We start from the raw sequence: 17,008 nt of genomic DNA, 5'->3' as shown, positions 1-17,008 counted from the left end.
GGATTTCGCAATCAATTGATTAGGAATTTATTAAAAATCAAGAACTCAAAAACCCTATGGAGATTTGGCTTTCCTGATCAATAACTCTGCCAATATTGGGTCAAAACACCTCAAACCAATTGTAAATTGTTCTGGGAGTGCCCATCAAAAAATGGCAACCTTTGGATTTCAAAATCAATTGATTAGGAATTTATTAAAATTCAAGAACTCAAAAACCCAATGGAGATTTGGCTTTCCTGATCAATAACTCTGCCAATATTGGGCCAATGCACCTCAAACCAATTGTAGATTGTTCTGGGAGTGCCCATCAAAAAATGGCAACCTTTGGATTTCGCAATCAATTGATTAGGATTTTATTAAAATTCAAGAACTCAAAAACCCTATGGAGATATGGCTTCCTGATCAATAACTCTGCCAATATTGGGTCAAAACACCTCAAACCAATTGTAAATTGTTCTGGGAGTGCCCATCAAAAAATGGCAACCTTTGGATTTCGCAATCAATTGATTAGGAATTTATTAAAAATCAAGAACTCAAAAACCCTATGGAGATTTGGCTTTCCTGATCAATAACTCTGCCAATATTGGGTCAAAACACCTCAAACCAATTGTAAATTGTTCTGGGAGTGCCCATCAAAAAATGGCAACCTTTGGATTTCAAAATCAATTGATTAGGAATTTATTAAAATTCAAGAACTCAAAAACCCCATTTGGCTTTCCTGATCAATAACTCTGCCAATATTGGGCCAATGCACCTCAAACCAATTGTAGATTGTTCTGGGAGTGCCCATCAAAAATTGGCAACCTTTGGATTTCGCAATCAATTGATTAGTAGTTTATTAAAATTCAAGAACTCAAAAACCCTATGGAGATATGGCTGTCCTGATCAATAACTGCCAATATTGGGCCAAAGCAGCTCAAACCAATTGCAGATTACTATCGGGGAGGTGACAGCAGAATCTGCTGTAATCACTGTAGCACAACAATACAAGGCTTAGGCTATCAGTAGGTGTATTTATTTCAGTCGAGGAGCAGATTTTCTCAGACTCAGCAAAATGGACACAAAATGTTTATTTAAAAAAAATATTGGCACAAAAAATAAACTATTATAAAACTATCTCTCCTAACCAGCTGGAACAGAGAGGAGAGAGGGAGGAGTGATGGAGGAGTGATGGAGAGGAGGAGAACAAACAGCTGATATGACGCAAAGAACAACACTGGTGGGGAGGGGTGAGGCGTCGAAGTCGTTAGTTAGAACAGGGCACTGCGCATTCTGGTGTAGTCACTGAGCTGCTCAATGGGCCCTGTGGAATGGAGGAAGAGCGAGAGAGAGGGAGAGAAGGGTCAATGCGTAGACAGGCCACATAGCCTGAACCCTGGCGTAACGCTTTTGGACTGGGACATTTCCTCACATTTAATTCAAACCCATTCTCTCTTTCTTTCTACATAATATTTACTTCAAAGTAATAATTCAAAGACATTCTCTCTTTACTTCTCCATATATTCTGACACATTAGGCTGTGGTGTTCAGAAAACAATGCCACCAGTCCATAGAATGGGTGGTGATAGTCTTATTTGGGATGGAAATTTGTTACAATTCAGTCATTGATAGTAAGGTGTTTTTCCTTGTGTCAATGGGCTTTAAGGTGCTACATTCCTATGTACCTGAGTTTACCCTTTTTACTGTCACAGCAAAGACGGCACTTCCAGACTGGAGCTCGCTTGGCCTCATTCTGGCCCAAATCTGTCATTCTGGTTGATGCAGACCCTCTTGAGGATCTCCAAAGTGACAGTCATCCGAGTCCACCAGGTGGAGCTTGATTACAGTTGGGCCTTAATCCAGAGTGCCCTTCTGACCTTCAATAAGGAGAATGTCATCATTTACATCGAGAAGGCACACCTTCTTATTGAGGGGAGATTTACCAGGAGACAAATGAGGAAGATGACTGTTGTCCACCTCTGCTCTGCTCATATCATCAAGGCTGTGAGTGGGGCGTTCAGCAGGAAGACCACAGACAAGGCTCTTAGAGAGTTTGCAACTTACTGCGTTGCACAGCTGTTGAATAGCACATGCATGCTGACTGCTCTCACAGTCTTTCGTCACATGTGTGTTGTGTTCACGGCAAAGTACTCATCAGAGGTGATAAAGAAGAGTATCACTGTCTTGCAAGGGCTCATAGCCAAAACTGGCACACTACATGGTGATACACAAACAAAGCCTCTCCTCCAACAGAATGAGCTTCCAACAGATGCTGAAACCATCTTTGCAAGGTGGAGCTGGGGTCTGAACCGCCGCACCTCGATGGGAATGTCCATGGTTTGTCAGCAAGACGATGGCGAGTGCTTCGGACACGTCTCTGGTCTCGAAGTCGCAGCCGGGGAAGGGGCATTCCACCTTCATGGTGTTGACATGAAGAAGACTCCTCAATGTCTGTTTGTGATATTTATTTAGACAAATATGTCAACACCCTGTGGGTGAGAATACAACGTATGAGTGAATACAATGACCATAACAAGACACACATAACAAGATATAAACAAACATATCATACACAACAGACATGAGACAATACTGTTAGCATACTATAACACATATAGGTAACAGCACTAACAATAGGTAACAGCACAAACATGAGCGAATGCTATGGACATAACTTGTAATACATACATATATATGAACACAAACATGAGCGATTACTGTTCACATCAATCTGATATCAAAATACATATATATATATATCTACAAATTTGTCAAAGTGTACATACCGTATGACACATATTGATATGTAGTATGATGTTGTCTAAGAGGGTCTGAAATCATATTTAACAATTTCAACTAATGTGTTTCAGATCAACTCTCTCTGGGGGAAGGAAGACAGTGGGGTGGTAGTGGCATTGATTCATTCCAAAGAAAACAGGAACGTGTCCTACACCCTCCGCCATGCTCTTAACACTTAACCCAGTACTCCATCGCCCGATAGCGGTCGGGAGTACACTTCACCCTGCAGTCACCTTTTACAAAGGAGTTCAAGGGAGTGTTTGAGGAGGTCTCTGGTGAAATCCGGATGGAGAGTAACCATCAAGCACTTCCAAACCACTACTACTGTCCTGAGCTACTAGATGTGCTGTTCAGTGACTACTTGGGAATCTTCCCATTGTGGAGTGGAATCCTCCTTGGTGACCTCTGCCGGTATGCTGTGGATGGAGACCACATAAAGGAATTTTAATAAATGCCTAATCAATTGATTGGGAAAATTAAAGGTTGCCATTTTTGGAGGGGCACTCCCAGAACAATATACAATTGGTTTGAGGTGCATTGGCCCAATATTGGCAGAGTTATTGATCAGGAAAGCCAAATCTCCATAGGGTTTTTGAGTTCTTGAATTTTAATAAATTCCTAATCAATTGATTGCGAAATCCAAAGATTGCCATTTTTTGATGGGCACTCCCAGAACAATCTGCAATTGGTTTGAGGTGCATTGGCCCAATATTGGCAGAGTTATTGATCAGGACAGCCATATCTCCATAGGGTTTTTGAGTTCTTGAATTTTAATAAATTCCTAATCAATTGATTGCGAAATTCAAAGGTTGCCATTTTTGATGGGCACTCCCAGAACAATCTACAATTGGTTTGAGGTGTTTTGACACAATATTGGCAGAGTTATTGATCAGGACAGCCATATCTCCATAGGGTTTTTGAGTTCTTGAATTTTTATAAATTCCTAATCAATTGATTGCGAAATCCAAAGGTTGCCATTTTTTGATGGGCACTCCTAGAACAATCTGCAATTGGTTTGAGGTGCATTGGCCCAATATTGGCAGAGTTATTGATCAGGAAAGCCAAATCTCCATAGGGTTTTTGAGTTCTTGAATTTTAATAAATTCCTAATCAATTGATTGCGAAATCCAAAGATTGCCATTTTTTGATGGGCACTCCCAGAACAATCTGCAATTGGTTTGAGGTGCATTGGCCCAATATTGGCAGAGTTATTGATCAGGACAGCCATATCTCCATAGGGTTTTTGAGTTCTTGAATTTTAATAAATTCCTAATCAATTGATTGCGAAATCCAAAGGTTGCCATTTTTTGATGGGCACTCCCAGAACAATCTGCAATTGGTTTGAGGTGCATTGGCCCAATATTGGCAGAGTTATTGATCAGGACAGCCATATCTCCATAGGGTTTTTGAGTTCTTGGATTTTAATAAATTCCTAATCAATTGATTGCGAAATCCAAAGGTTGCCATTTTTGATGGGCACTCCCAGAACAATCTACAATTGGTTTGAGGTGTTTTGACCCAATATTGGCAGAGTTATTGATCAGGACAGCCATATCTCCATAGGGTTTTTGAGTTCTTGAATTTTTATAAATTCCTAATCAATTGATTGCGAAATCCAAAGGTTGCCATTTTTTGATGGGCACTCCCAGAACAATCTACAATTGGTTTGAGGTGTTTTGACCCAATATTGGCAGAGTTATTGATCAGGAAAGCCATATCTCCATAGGGTTTTTGAGTTCTTGAATTTTAATAAATTCCTAATCAATTGATTGCGAAATACAAAGGTTGCCATTTTTAGAAGGGCACTCCCAGAACAATCTACATTTGGTTTGAGGTGCATTGGCCCAATATTGGCAGAGTTATTGATCAGGACAGCAATATCTCCATAGGGTTTTTGAGTTCTTGAATTTTTATAAATTCCTAATCAATTGATTGCGAAATCCAAAGGTTGCCATTTTTTGATGGGCACTCCCAGAACAATCTATAATTGGTTTGAGTTGTTTTGACCCAATATTGGCAGAGTTATTGATCAGGAAAGCCATATCTCCATAGGGTTTTTGAGTTCTTGAATTTTAATAAATTCCTAATCAATTGATTGCGAAATCCAAAGGTTGCCATTTTTAGAGGGGCACTCCCAGAACAATCTACATTTGGTTTGAGGTGCATTGGCCCAATATTGGCAGAGTTATTGATCAGGACAGCCATATCTCCATAGGGTTTTTGAGTTCTTGAATTTTTATAAATTCCTAATCAATTGATTGCGAAATCCAAAGGTTGCCATTTTTTGATGGGCACTCCCAGAACAATCTATAATTGGTTTGAGTTGTTTTGACCCAATATTGGCAGAGTTATTGATCAGGAAAGCCATATCTCCATAGGGTTTTTGAGTTCTTGAATTTTAATAAATTCCTAATCAATTGATTGCGAAATCCAAAGGTTGCCATTTTTAGAGGGGCACTCCCAGAACAATCTACATTTGGTTTGAGGTGCATTGGCCCAATATTGGCAGAGTTATTGATCAGGACAGCCATATCTCCATAGGGTTTTTGAGTTCTTGAATTTTTATAAATTCCTCATCAATTGATTGCGAAATCCAAAGGTTGCCATTTTTTGATGGGCACTCCCAGAACAATCTACAATTGGTTTGAGGTGTTTTGACCCAATATTGGCAGAGTTATTGATCAGGAAAGCCATATCTCCATAGGGTTTTTGAGTTCTTGAATTTTAATAAATTCCTAATCAATTGATTGCGAAATCCAAAGTTTGCCATTTTTTGATGGGCACTCCCAGAACAATCTACAATTGGTTTGAGGTGTTTCGACCCAATATTGGCAGAGTTATTGATCAGGACAGCCATATCTCCATAGGGTTTTTGAGTTCTTGAATTTTAATAAATTCCTAATCAATTGATTGCGAAATCCAAAGGTTGCCATTTTTAGAGGGGCACTCCCAGAACAATCTACATTTGGTTTGAGGTGCATTGGCCCAATATTGGCAGAGTTATTGATCAGGACAGCCATATCTCCATTGGGGTTTTCACTACTTTTACCACACTTTTACCACGGTCCCTAAAATGCCGAATGTGAATGTCTGTTGAATGTCGAATATAAAAACAACTTTACCACGGTGCTGAAATGTGACTAGTATCGAACCTGAGATTGACACACGAATGTGTTCCTTGTCAGGTGATGCAGAACATCAATTGTTACTGTCAGACATTCCTAATATTGAAAAGAGTAAACATGGTTCTTAGTACAATAATAGTATAACCTATTGATTTGAACTCCCAATTCCGAATAACCGAATAACAACCGTCATGTTGGCATTTGAATTAAGCGTCATACGGTCGGAGCTTTGAACCGTAACATAATAATTACAAAGTTGGATGCATTATTTATCTCCAATTTGTGATACAAGCACACTGTCAAAACACGGCCACAAGTCCCCGTGTTCTTCATAATTGTTTCGTCAGCTTGAGCTGAAGTCGATAGCCCTGTATGGAGCCATGGCTGCAAGCTCATATCCATGGCCCAATCGATAGCAGGAGAGTCTGTGCTGAAATTGATTTAGAAATTCCTGACAATAGTATAGAGTGGTGTTGTCACAATAGCAGCGTTTTGAGTTAGATTTGATTTAGTATCAAAATACTCAATACTAAAACGATAGTCGACACCGAAACAATACTAAATGGTGCTTGATACCATAACTGACTGGTTTTTAACATGTTTACAATGACATGGACGTTTATTCAGAGTATTACATAATGTTAATAATAATTGTGATATGATTAGACTCATATTAGAGTCATTATTGATTTACACAACAGGTTTACACCGACAACAACAATTCTGTCAACAAGGTTTTTTATTTCATGATGTTGGTTTATGTCCTTCACCTATGAAAGCAGTTCTATTATTATAAACTATTATTATATACAACCATTGGTAGTTATGGACATGACTGATAGTTCTGGAATGCATGGTCTAATATGATTGGTATGGCAACCCAGCAAAACACATCTCTACGTGGCTGGCTTACAAAAGTCCTTTGTAAGTTCATTGTCAATTCTTCCATTGCTTTAGCAATGTTTTCATTATTGAAACAAATCTAACTTTCAAAGAAGCGACAGTATACTGAAGACTGCAAGTGATGAGGTAGTTGTGACAGGAATGCTTCTAAGCCAATCACAATCTGTTGTATAATGCCGTGCATCTGCATCTTTGACTTACCATTAAGTAGAGGGGAAAATGCTACTTTCCAGTCTCAACCCACTATTGTTGTGGATTAATAATGAGACTCAAGATAGGAACTTGCTTGCTAGCTAACTTGCTTGCTAACTTGCTAGCTATACTATTTATTAAAGAAAAATGGTCTTTCACAACTCGAGTTGGACCCAGCCCACTTAGGGTAGACTGAAGTGCCCACTCACACACAACACATCCCTTATATAGTGTCAACATGGACACATCAACAATAGGAGTCTGCATTCCATAAATGTTGGAACATTGGAACAATGTTGGACAAGGTCTTCATTTCACACTGTACACTGGGTCAACACAGTCACAACATTGATAACAAGTCCATCACTGTCCATGAACACAAGGCCCTGAAGCACCACCAGACTCCCAACAATGCTGCACATGTGACAAATCCATTACGATGGGAACCTTGCTTTCAAACTGCAAACATGAAGCTAAGAATCTAGGTGTGATTATAGATTCTGACTTAAGCTTTGAGCCTCACATCAAATCTATCACTAGAAATGCTTTTTATCATCTACGGAATATTGCAAAAGTTAGACATTTTCTCCGGCAAGCTGATGCAGAAGTGTTAATGCATGCTTTTGTTATTACACATTTGGACTATTGTAACAGTCTCCTTTCTGGTCTTCCGAAGAAAGCTATAGGCCAGCTGCAATTAGTCCAAAATGCAGCAGCGAGAGTTTTAACCAAAACAAGCAGACAAGCTCATATAACTCCTATTTTAGAAACTCTACACTGGCTTCCTGTTAAGTTCAGAATAGATTTCAAGATCCTTCTGCTTGTTTATAAAGCTCTCACTGGCACAGCACCAGAATATCTGCCCAATAGAGCTCTCAGGTCTTCTGACGCTGGTTTTGTACAAAAGAAGATATTTGGTGAGGCTGCATTCTCATTTTATGCACCCACATTGTGGAATGCACTGCCAGTTTACATTAAGAATGCAACCTCAGCAAATATGATCAAGATCAATGACTAAAAACCCATCTTTTTAATATTGCCTTTAAATGACTAAATAATTAAATTAAGATTATAAAAACCCATCCTTTAAATATTTCATTTAAGTTACAAAATAATTAAATTAAGATTATATAATGATTAAAGCACTTTGAGCTGCAACGTTTGCAGGAAAAGCGCTATACAAATAAAGTTGTTATTATTATTATTATTATTATTATTATTATTATTATTATTATTATTATTATTACACTATCCAGTCTCACCCCACTGAAACCCACAATCCAATTACGCCTGGTATGAACAGTACTGACTTTGTTGTGTAATCCATAGGTTGCATTTAATGCATTATCAAAGCCTTATTTTGGAATAAATGTGCTTATTGATGTCAAATTGATTTCCCTCCTGTTTCTCCACGTTGTCAAGTGTCGCTGCCCATATGAGAGACTATGTGATGACTGCAACAAACGCTATGACAGAAGATGAGGACATTTGGAAAAACCTTACGTTTTAATGAGCTGTAATTAATGAGCTGATCAGAGAATTGACTCTGTTTTTTCCCGGCTGGGCTTTAGGAGAAGTTCTGTCGTTCATGCAAATGTTTATTATAGGGATTATAGGGATGGTTTTAATACGAGGAGGGAACCCACATATGAATGAAGGATGAGTCTGTGTAAACATCCTCCACAGCTCTCGCCCTCCTCTCTGCGGTCGCTTTCAGCAGCACTTCAAACGTTTTAATAATAATAATAATAATAATAATACATTAGATTTTCTAATATAGCGCTTTCATTAACACTAGAGCAGCCATGGGTGAGGTCATTAACACTAGAACAGCTAGACCCCACCCATGGCTGTTCTAGTGTTAATGACCCCACCCATGGCTGTTCTAGTGTTTAATGACCCCACCCATGGCTGTTCTAGTGTTAATGACCCCACCCATGGCTGTTCTAGTGTTAATGACCCCACCCATGGCTGTTCTAGTGTTAATGACCCCACCCATGGCTGTTCTAGTGTTAATGACCCCACCCATGGCTGTTCTAGTGTTTAATGACCCCACCCATGGCTGTTCTAGTGTTAATGACCCCACCCATGGCTGTTCTAGTGTTAATGACCCCACCCATGGCTGTTCTAGTGTTAAAAAGCATTAGTTATTGATGTTGTATTTGTATAATCTCTTTTGTCTTTTCAAATCTAAATTATTTTAGACTTGTTAATGGTAAAGCAAACCTCAAGCTAACTCTGAAAACGTGAGACTGGCTTGGTGAAATTGAGAGATGAATAATTTGTAATGTTACCTCTCAAACACTTACCGACTTGGTGCGTGCGTGCGTGCGTGTGTGTGCTGTGTGTGTGTGTGTGTGTGCGCTGTGTGTGCGCTGTGTGTGTGTCTGTGTCTGTGTGTGTGTGTGTGTGTGTGTGTGTGTTCCCCTGGAAGCTATTTCTGTCTCAGGTCAATGTAATTCCATCCCTGGCCTGCACCGTGGGCTCATATCTAAATGACTTGACACTCTGGTCGTTTCCTGGTCATTTCCAGGGAATTGCTTGACGAGAGCACATCATCATCATCATCATCAAGGAGGAAATGGATGAGTGTGGAAGTCCCGGAACGCATTCATAATTACAAAATAATTCCCCTGGCATTACCAGTATACGCTTCTTTTTTTGTACATCAACATTTTCTGTGGTAGTTAGTCTTTTGCAATCAGAGCAACGTTGACGCCTGTCAGAGCAGATTGAATACTGTGCATCACCACAGTGACAGATGAAGAGGAAGTGAAAGGTATACAGATCTGTCCTCTAAATGCAGACTGTAGTTTCAATCCCTCATTTGGCGGAGGGATTAGTCCCAGCATCCACCGACGGACCGACCGACCGACCACGGGCAAAGACAGAATGGTTTGACTTGAGAAACCGAGGCTGTCAAAGACTTAAGACTTCTCACTTCATGAGACAGTGAGAGATGTGGAGGGTTGGCTCTAAACAGAGTTTAGACGAGTTGCGTTGCAAAAAGTTGCAAATAAATTGTTTAATCAGTTTTATACAGACTATTGAGTTAGTATTTCATTTTGTTTATGACACCAGGCAGGCTACAAAAGCAAGAATGCCTTTCTAGGTGTTGGTGGTGTGGGTGGAACTGGGAATGGTGGTGGTGTGGGTGGGACTGGGCATTGGGCATACGACCAAGAATTGCCGCCTGAACCGTGTCCCATTTCTGCTGATCTCCTTGCAGAACGGTGGAAAGAGGAGTGATAATATGTGGTTGCATTTTAAATTTTTGGCATTGAGCAGATGTCTTTATCCAAAGCGACTTACAACAAATAAGTAAGTGAATCATCTGTCCATCATCATCGCAGGGAAAAGGGAATCTTCTGTTTGCTGTTTGCTCAATCTGTCCATCGTAGCAGGGAAAGGGAATCGGCGGTTTGCTCGGCCAACAAGGCCACTATAGGCCTGGGGCGTTTGGACGTCGTCGTGCTAGAAGAAGTTTTATTTGAGATGTTATTATGACTCTGGAGAAGCTGTACCGGGGTAGAGATTATCCTCTACGCATAGCCAGAGGGCGATGTTGAACTGGTTATTTACACAAACATCATAAGCATCCATGTTGCTGTCCTTATAGGGGCCATCAGCAGTTATTAGTGTTGGGTATAGTGCAGTACAGTAGGCCTAGGAATGTAGCAAACATCATTTTGGTGTCGGGCATGGCCGAGAAAATGCCCTTCTCTCTATCTCCCTCTGCCCTATATCTGACGGCCAATTAAAAAGGGGAAACACTGCCACATATTCCATGAACTTTCATCCATCCATATTTTTTTTTACAACAATACACATTACATTTTACAATTATTTATTGTAAATGATTACAATAATTTGTATAGAATGATTTCATCAGCTCACAAATTGGGCAAGTGAAGATGCAGATATGAAGCGCTTTGAGTTGCATTTCATGTACGAAAGGCGCTATATACATAAAGCTTTAATTTATCTACTTACTTACTATATGTGTCTCTGTTTCACAACAAGCCCCTCCATTAGAACTGCTCAGTGATGTGAGCAGCGGTTGTATGGCTGATGTAAAATACCTCAAATGAAACGTGCGGACAAGGCCAGGTGACTAACTCTCCCATACCGTCACTCAACCATGAACCTTTTATACACTGAACTTCTGTAGGCTTTAAATGCTTATTTTACAGTCCACTCCAGTTCAGATCTAAGATTAATTTACATTTACATGTTTGTCATTTAGCAGACGCCTTATTCCAAAGCGACTTACAATCAAATCAATACATTTGACTAAGCAAGTGAATCATCAATCCACCAGTCGTAGCAGGAAGAGTAATCCAGCTCAGGCCCGGGGCCATTGATGGAAGGAAAAACCTTCTTCTATCACCTTCTTCTAAACCTAGACTTTTTTTTCCTTTTTTTTATAGACACTGGAGAAACAGAGAAACAGTACAAGCGGGGGCAATAGAAGTTTCAGGGGACACTGTAAAACTTATATTGCCCCCTTGTACTGTTTCTCTGTTTCTCCAGTGTCTATATAAAATAAAAAAAGATTCCGTTTCAGAACGTCGCAGAGAAAAACTCGGCAACCGCTCACAACCGATGTTTATAAAACTGGGCAGTTCAAACCGAAGATCCGCGACCAAAGAGACGCACATAGACGACCGTTTCCAAGACAACGACGCAAGTTGAAAATGTCCGACAGTGTTTGCAGTATAGCACTGATAAACAAACGTTAAGAAGCCAAGTGCGCTCCTATAAGGTTCCTCCTGTAAGGTTCCACGAGGGAATGGTGCAGTTCCTTCTTCTACACTGGAACATTACTGTGGAGCAGCCTTCCACTTAATATAAAACAAGCAGAAACTAGGAGGGCTTTTAGAGAACAGGTTAGAGCTTACCTCTGGAGTAAGGTGAACAGGAAAGCCTACTTTTATTTGTATTCTTTTATTCTCTTATTCTTTTATTCTCTTATTCTTTTATTCTCTTATTCTTTTATTCTTTTATTCTCAGCCTACTTTTATTTTTTTTATTTTTTTATTCTCAGCCTACTTTTATTCTTTTTATCTTGTTATTCCTAGAAGTTCCTAATCCTTTTGTTTGGGGGGGAGGGGTTGTTATTTAAAGATTGTTTGATGTTATTGTTGTCTTGTATATCTTGTATATGATATTAATATCAAAGGACCAGGTTGGAAATAAGTGTTCACACTTTCACATGTCATCCCTTGGATTACTGTTTTTACTCCATCCATGAATAAACCCAATCAATCAAGCAATCAAGCTAGGAAAGACAGAATATGGAGCTGTTTTCGGCTACTGCAGTGACAGAGACACAGGGTGCCTACGCCAATTCAAGTAGAGAATTGGAAACCAGGGATTCTGGAGGTTCTGAAATGGCCCTTGACGATTTGACAAGGCAAGTCTTGCAACGACCTGAGAGCTGTGAATCTCCCTCTCTACCACATCACAAAGGTGTTATATTGGATTCAGATGCGATGACTAGAAAGGCTACTGAAGAACACTGAACTCCCTGTCATGGTCATGAAAACAGTTTGAGGCGACTTTTGCTTTGTGACACGGTGCATTATCATGCTGGAAGCAGCCATTAGAAGATGGGTACATTGTGGCCATGAAGGTATGCACAAGGTCAGCAACAATACTATGTAATATAATAGGCTGTGGAATTCAATCGATGATTGGTATTAACAGTGTGACAAGACAATGTCCCCCACACCATTACACCACCTGAATGAATGAGAAGGTGTACAGGTGTTCCTAATAAAGTGTTCAGTGAGTCTAGAACCATTGTACATGGTCCTAAAAATAACCATGTATGGCGACTACGGCTGTCAATGTTAATTCATTAACGATCGTGTTTAATTTGGAAACCTTAACATGGTAAAAATAATGTATTTATATATATGGAACGCGCTTCCCAACCACATCAGACAGGTCAACACCCTCCTAACATTTAAACAGCCCCTCAAAACCCACCTCTTCAAGCTCGCCTTCACCAGTTAACCCTCTCCCCCTCTCCCTTCCCATGTGTCCCCATGCAGTACTACCTTAATTTGGCCCCTATACTTTCTTCTTTCTCTATTTATTTTTTGTTTCTTTTTATTATTACTACTCGATCTTTTCAGTTTGTAAAGCGTCTTTGAGTGTCTTTGAGTGTAGAAAAGCGCTATATAAGTCTAATGTATTTTTATTATTATTATTATTATTATTCTATATCATTATATATATTATATATATCGCACTGTCAAATTTTGTAAAAGTTTGTGGTGCGACGGATTATTGCATCACAATGGGACAATTGGGAAAACTTCAACTGGTCTATCTGAATTAATTGAGTCACTCATAACGGGGAGAGAGACTGGAGCATACCTTTTTATATAGTTATAGTTTAGCAAAAAAGCTTGCTATCATTACATAAAAGCATATCAACGTTAACGTTGCTACTCACCCATTTTCGTTTGTCTCCTTTCGTTGATGACTGTCTCCGTCCTCCGATGTCTGCCTGATCATCGCCCATAATAATAAAGTGGCTTTTATAATACACCTTTCTGGCTGTGTGTTTTGTGCGCTCCCTCTCCTGACATTTTACCAATACCCCTAAATCAGGGGACCCACATATTTTCACAATATGTCCAGTTGTATCTTGTAGAAATTGTGGAAGCAAGGCAAGCAATATTGGTAGAGCCTATTGTAATCAGCCTGCCTGGTCAGACTACGTAACAATAAAGTAACAATTGAGAATGGAATGTTGTGGTGCAACAAAATCTCGCACGCCGTGTGCATTGGGATGAGATTTTTTATGATTTTCTCATAGACTTCAATCAGGGCTGCCAAGTTTCACCAAAAGTTTGGAGTGAGATTTTTTGGCGGTTGAGCGAACCAAAACTGTGCACGTTTTGGCAGCGGCGGCCCCTCTCTCCCACCCAATTATTTGCGCTAGTTTCCTGCAATTTTACATGTTGTTCATAATAAACCAGCACAAGAAATAATTAACATTTTATCAAACAAGAAAAAAATTCAGGCAATATATCATATTTATGAAATCTTAATAAACAAATACAGTTGCCTACAGACTCTAAAAGAAAAATTGGGCCCCATCAACAGGACTCAGCCCCTTGGTCAGCAGCAGAAAGACCCATGGTCATGATCTTATAATACAGTGCATTGCTCATAGATGGCTATCATGTTATACAGTACATACCAGGGTTTTTCCTGGGTCAGAATGAGGGCTTGGTGGGTGATTTTTGAGGGACCCCCAATTGTTGTATTTGTATTGTAAATTGTAATTATTATTTACAATTTATTATTTGTGTACAATTATTATTTAATAATAATTAATATTATTATTAATGTACCTGGTTATGTTACAGTAGAGAAACAAAAAACAGTTACCAAAACTGAGTATTTACTAGCTAAGTTTGGCAAAAGATTGGCTTGGTGCAACCGAAATTAGTAAACAACTAGTTTGAAACTAGCTAGTAACAACTAGGGGTTTAGTAACTACTAAATGCCTGCATTTAGTAATGACTTACGCCATATTGGTGCAACCCAGTCCAGTAGGCTATCAGATACGATGTTGTAATGTATGCACATATTTTGCTACCACGGTTGCCAGACGGAATTGACAATGTCCAGCCCAACCAGTCTAAAAGCTGCCGAATCCACCCGTCCAGTGTGACCAAAAGTAGCCCAATCTGGCAACACTGCTTGCTACGTTCTTGCAGCTCGCGTGAACACAGGTTCTTCCATCAGAGCTCGCCTGCTGCTTCGATTGCAGACTCAAGTTAACGCGTGCAGAAAGATGCCACGAAACTCATGTCCGGTAGCTTTCTTTCAAGGAATTTCAATTTCAAATATATATTTTTTCTCGCTGTGAGAAATAGAGATGCTGCGTGAGAGCGTGAGAACTGGTTGAAATGCGTGTGTCTCACGGTGATTGCGTGAGACTTGGCAGCCCTGCTTCAATGGTGTGAGTTGAAAATGTAATTTTGCGGTGCGACAAAAATCGCATCGCACGCCGTGTGCATTGCAATCGAATGTTAACTTGTGGTGCAACAAAAATCGCACGCCGTGTGCATTGGCCTTTAGACTTTGAACTCGTGACGTTCGAATTATAAGGTTCTATCTCCATTTTTGGTCAAAATTTAGTTTTTTACATAATCTGATCCATTAGGTGTTTAATAATGCCTGTGTGGTGTTATTTATTTTTTTTGAATTTTTTTAGTTAGCAATTAATAAAATACAAAGATTCCATCTCACAAAACATAATGGTATGTAAAAACGTTGACGCTCAATATCTCTGAACTCCCCTAAACGGAGATAGAACCATATAATTCTAAACGGAGATAGAACCTTATCGTTCTAAGCTCACGAAGTGTCAGCTTCTTTTCATGTTCACCCTACTTTGAGGACACACAAACGTTTCAGGCGCACATTTCTTGCCCCTCCTTCGCCGTGGCAGCTCTCCCTCGGCTGCACGTATCGTTTTACCACCGCAAAAAGGTGCCGTGGCCCATTCAGGTGTACTCAGTCTCACAGTGATGGGGGATAATTACCAACCCGCCCCCGTCTGGGTAATTGTCTTTTGATTGAGGTCATCAGGACAATCAAAGCGGGCAAGGAGTGACAGTAAGAGAGCGCCGCGGCGGGGGAGGAGAGGGAGAGGGGGAGGGAGAGGGAGAGGGAGAGGGAGAGGGTGGCTCTTGGGTTCAGGTGATTGATCGCTGGGAGACTTGTTGAAGACAGCCTGGGTAACACGCTGTGAGGAAAATGATTTGTTTACCCTGATAAAGGTGTGTGCTGCCTGCTATTAAAGCCAACTGTTGTTATGGATCTGGTGGTGGGGCTGGAAAGATGGGCATTGAGGGACAGACTCTTCCCATAGTGCTCTTCTTCTTCTTCTTCTTCAACATTGCTTTCGAATTACGTAGACATGTGGTGGAATACGTTGTCTAAAGTTGACCCAACAGAGAAAATGACCCAACACTAAATGACACATTGCAACAACAAAAGGGGGCGGCTGTGTCTCAGGCTTTGACGTTCAATATCTCTGAACTACCCTAAACGGAGATAGAACCATATCATTCTAAGCTCACGTATTGTGTGTAGCACAACTCATCCTAATATGATTTTAACAACCGACAAACTGCTTTGGAGATTAATTCAACTTCAATAAGCAACGTGTGCCCAGATACACGTTGCTCCTTTCCTGTATCTAAACGCAGCACTTATTGATTTCTTACAGCGGATATGCTTTGCATTATTGTCTTTGTGCCAACAAGACCTTGGACATACTATTTGAATAATGTCATGAACACCCCACATATTTAATTCTAAATATTCTTCAACATTCTACATTTTCCCAAAAAAATGCCGGTCGAGAGAGGACGCTGGCGTTGCTTGTTCGCCGCTTCTCCGCCCGAAATCGAGATACTGTATACTTGCAGTATTCTACGAAAACCGTAGTGCTTTTTAGATATTAGGAGCACAAATCCGATGGCCAGTTAGGCAAACTATTATATAGTGTCGTTGCCGATCAATGATCGACGTCGTTATATAGAGAACATTTGTGTGGTGGCCGGCCTGGGAAAACCCGTCGGATGTCGCTGGCGTTCGTTCGTGGCAAAGAGCAAAAATAGATGGAAATCGCGATTTTGGCGATTTTGATATTATGTGGTATTCTAGTACTTTGAACTCCATACTACATTATGGTGAATAAACATTTTAAGAAAACAAAAGAGAAAGTACTTATTTTTATGTTTTTGTGGTGGGTAGTTTGCTAGAGAAACAAGGTCATTCTCATTTCCTCATTTCCTCATTCTCAGTTAAGCAACGCACGCACACATGAGCGAAAGGAGAGACGATACTTCCACCTGTGTTATTGCCAGTTTACTGATGCTCACAATATAAGCATAAAGTAATAACATCTTAACTAGAAGACACACAAAATTGGATCTGTCCCTCGCATACCGACGAGGCGAGCAGACTAACAC

This window comes from Nansenia antarctica, assembly GCF_963989245.1.
Source record: "Nansenia antarctica genome assembly, chromosome: 1".
Classification (NCBI taxonomy): Eukaryota; Metazoa; Chordata; class Actinopteri; order Argentiniformes; family Microstomatidae; genus Nansenia; species Nansenia antarctica.
The sequence above is the reverse complement of the archived record's forward strand: the minus strand, read 5'-3'. Positions refer to the sequence as shown.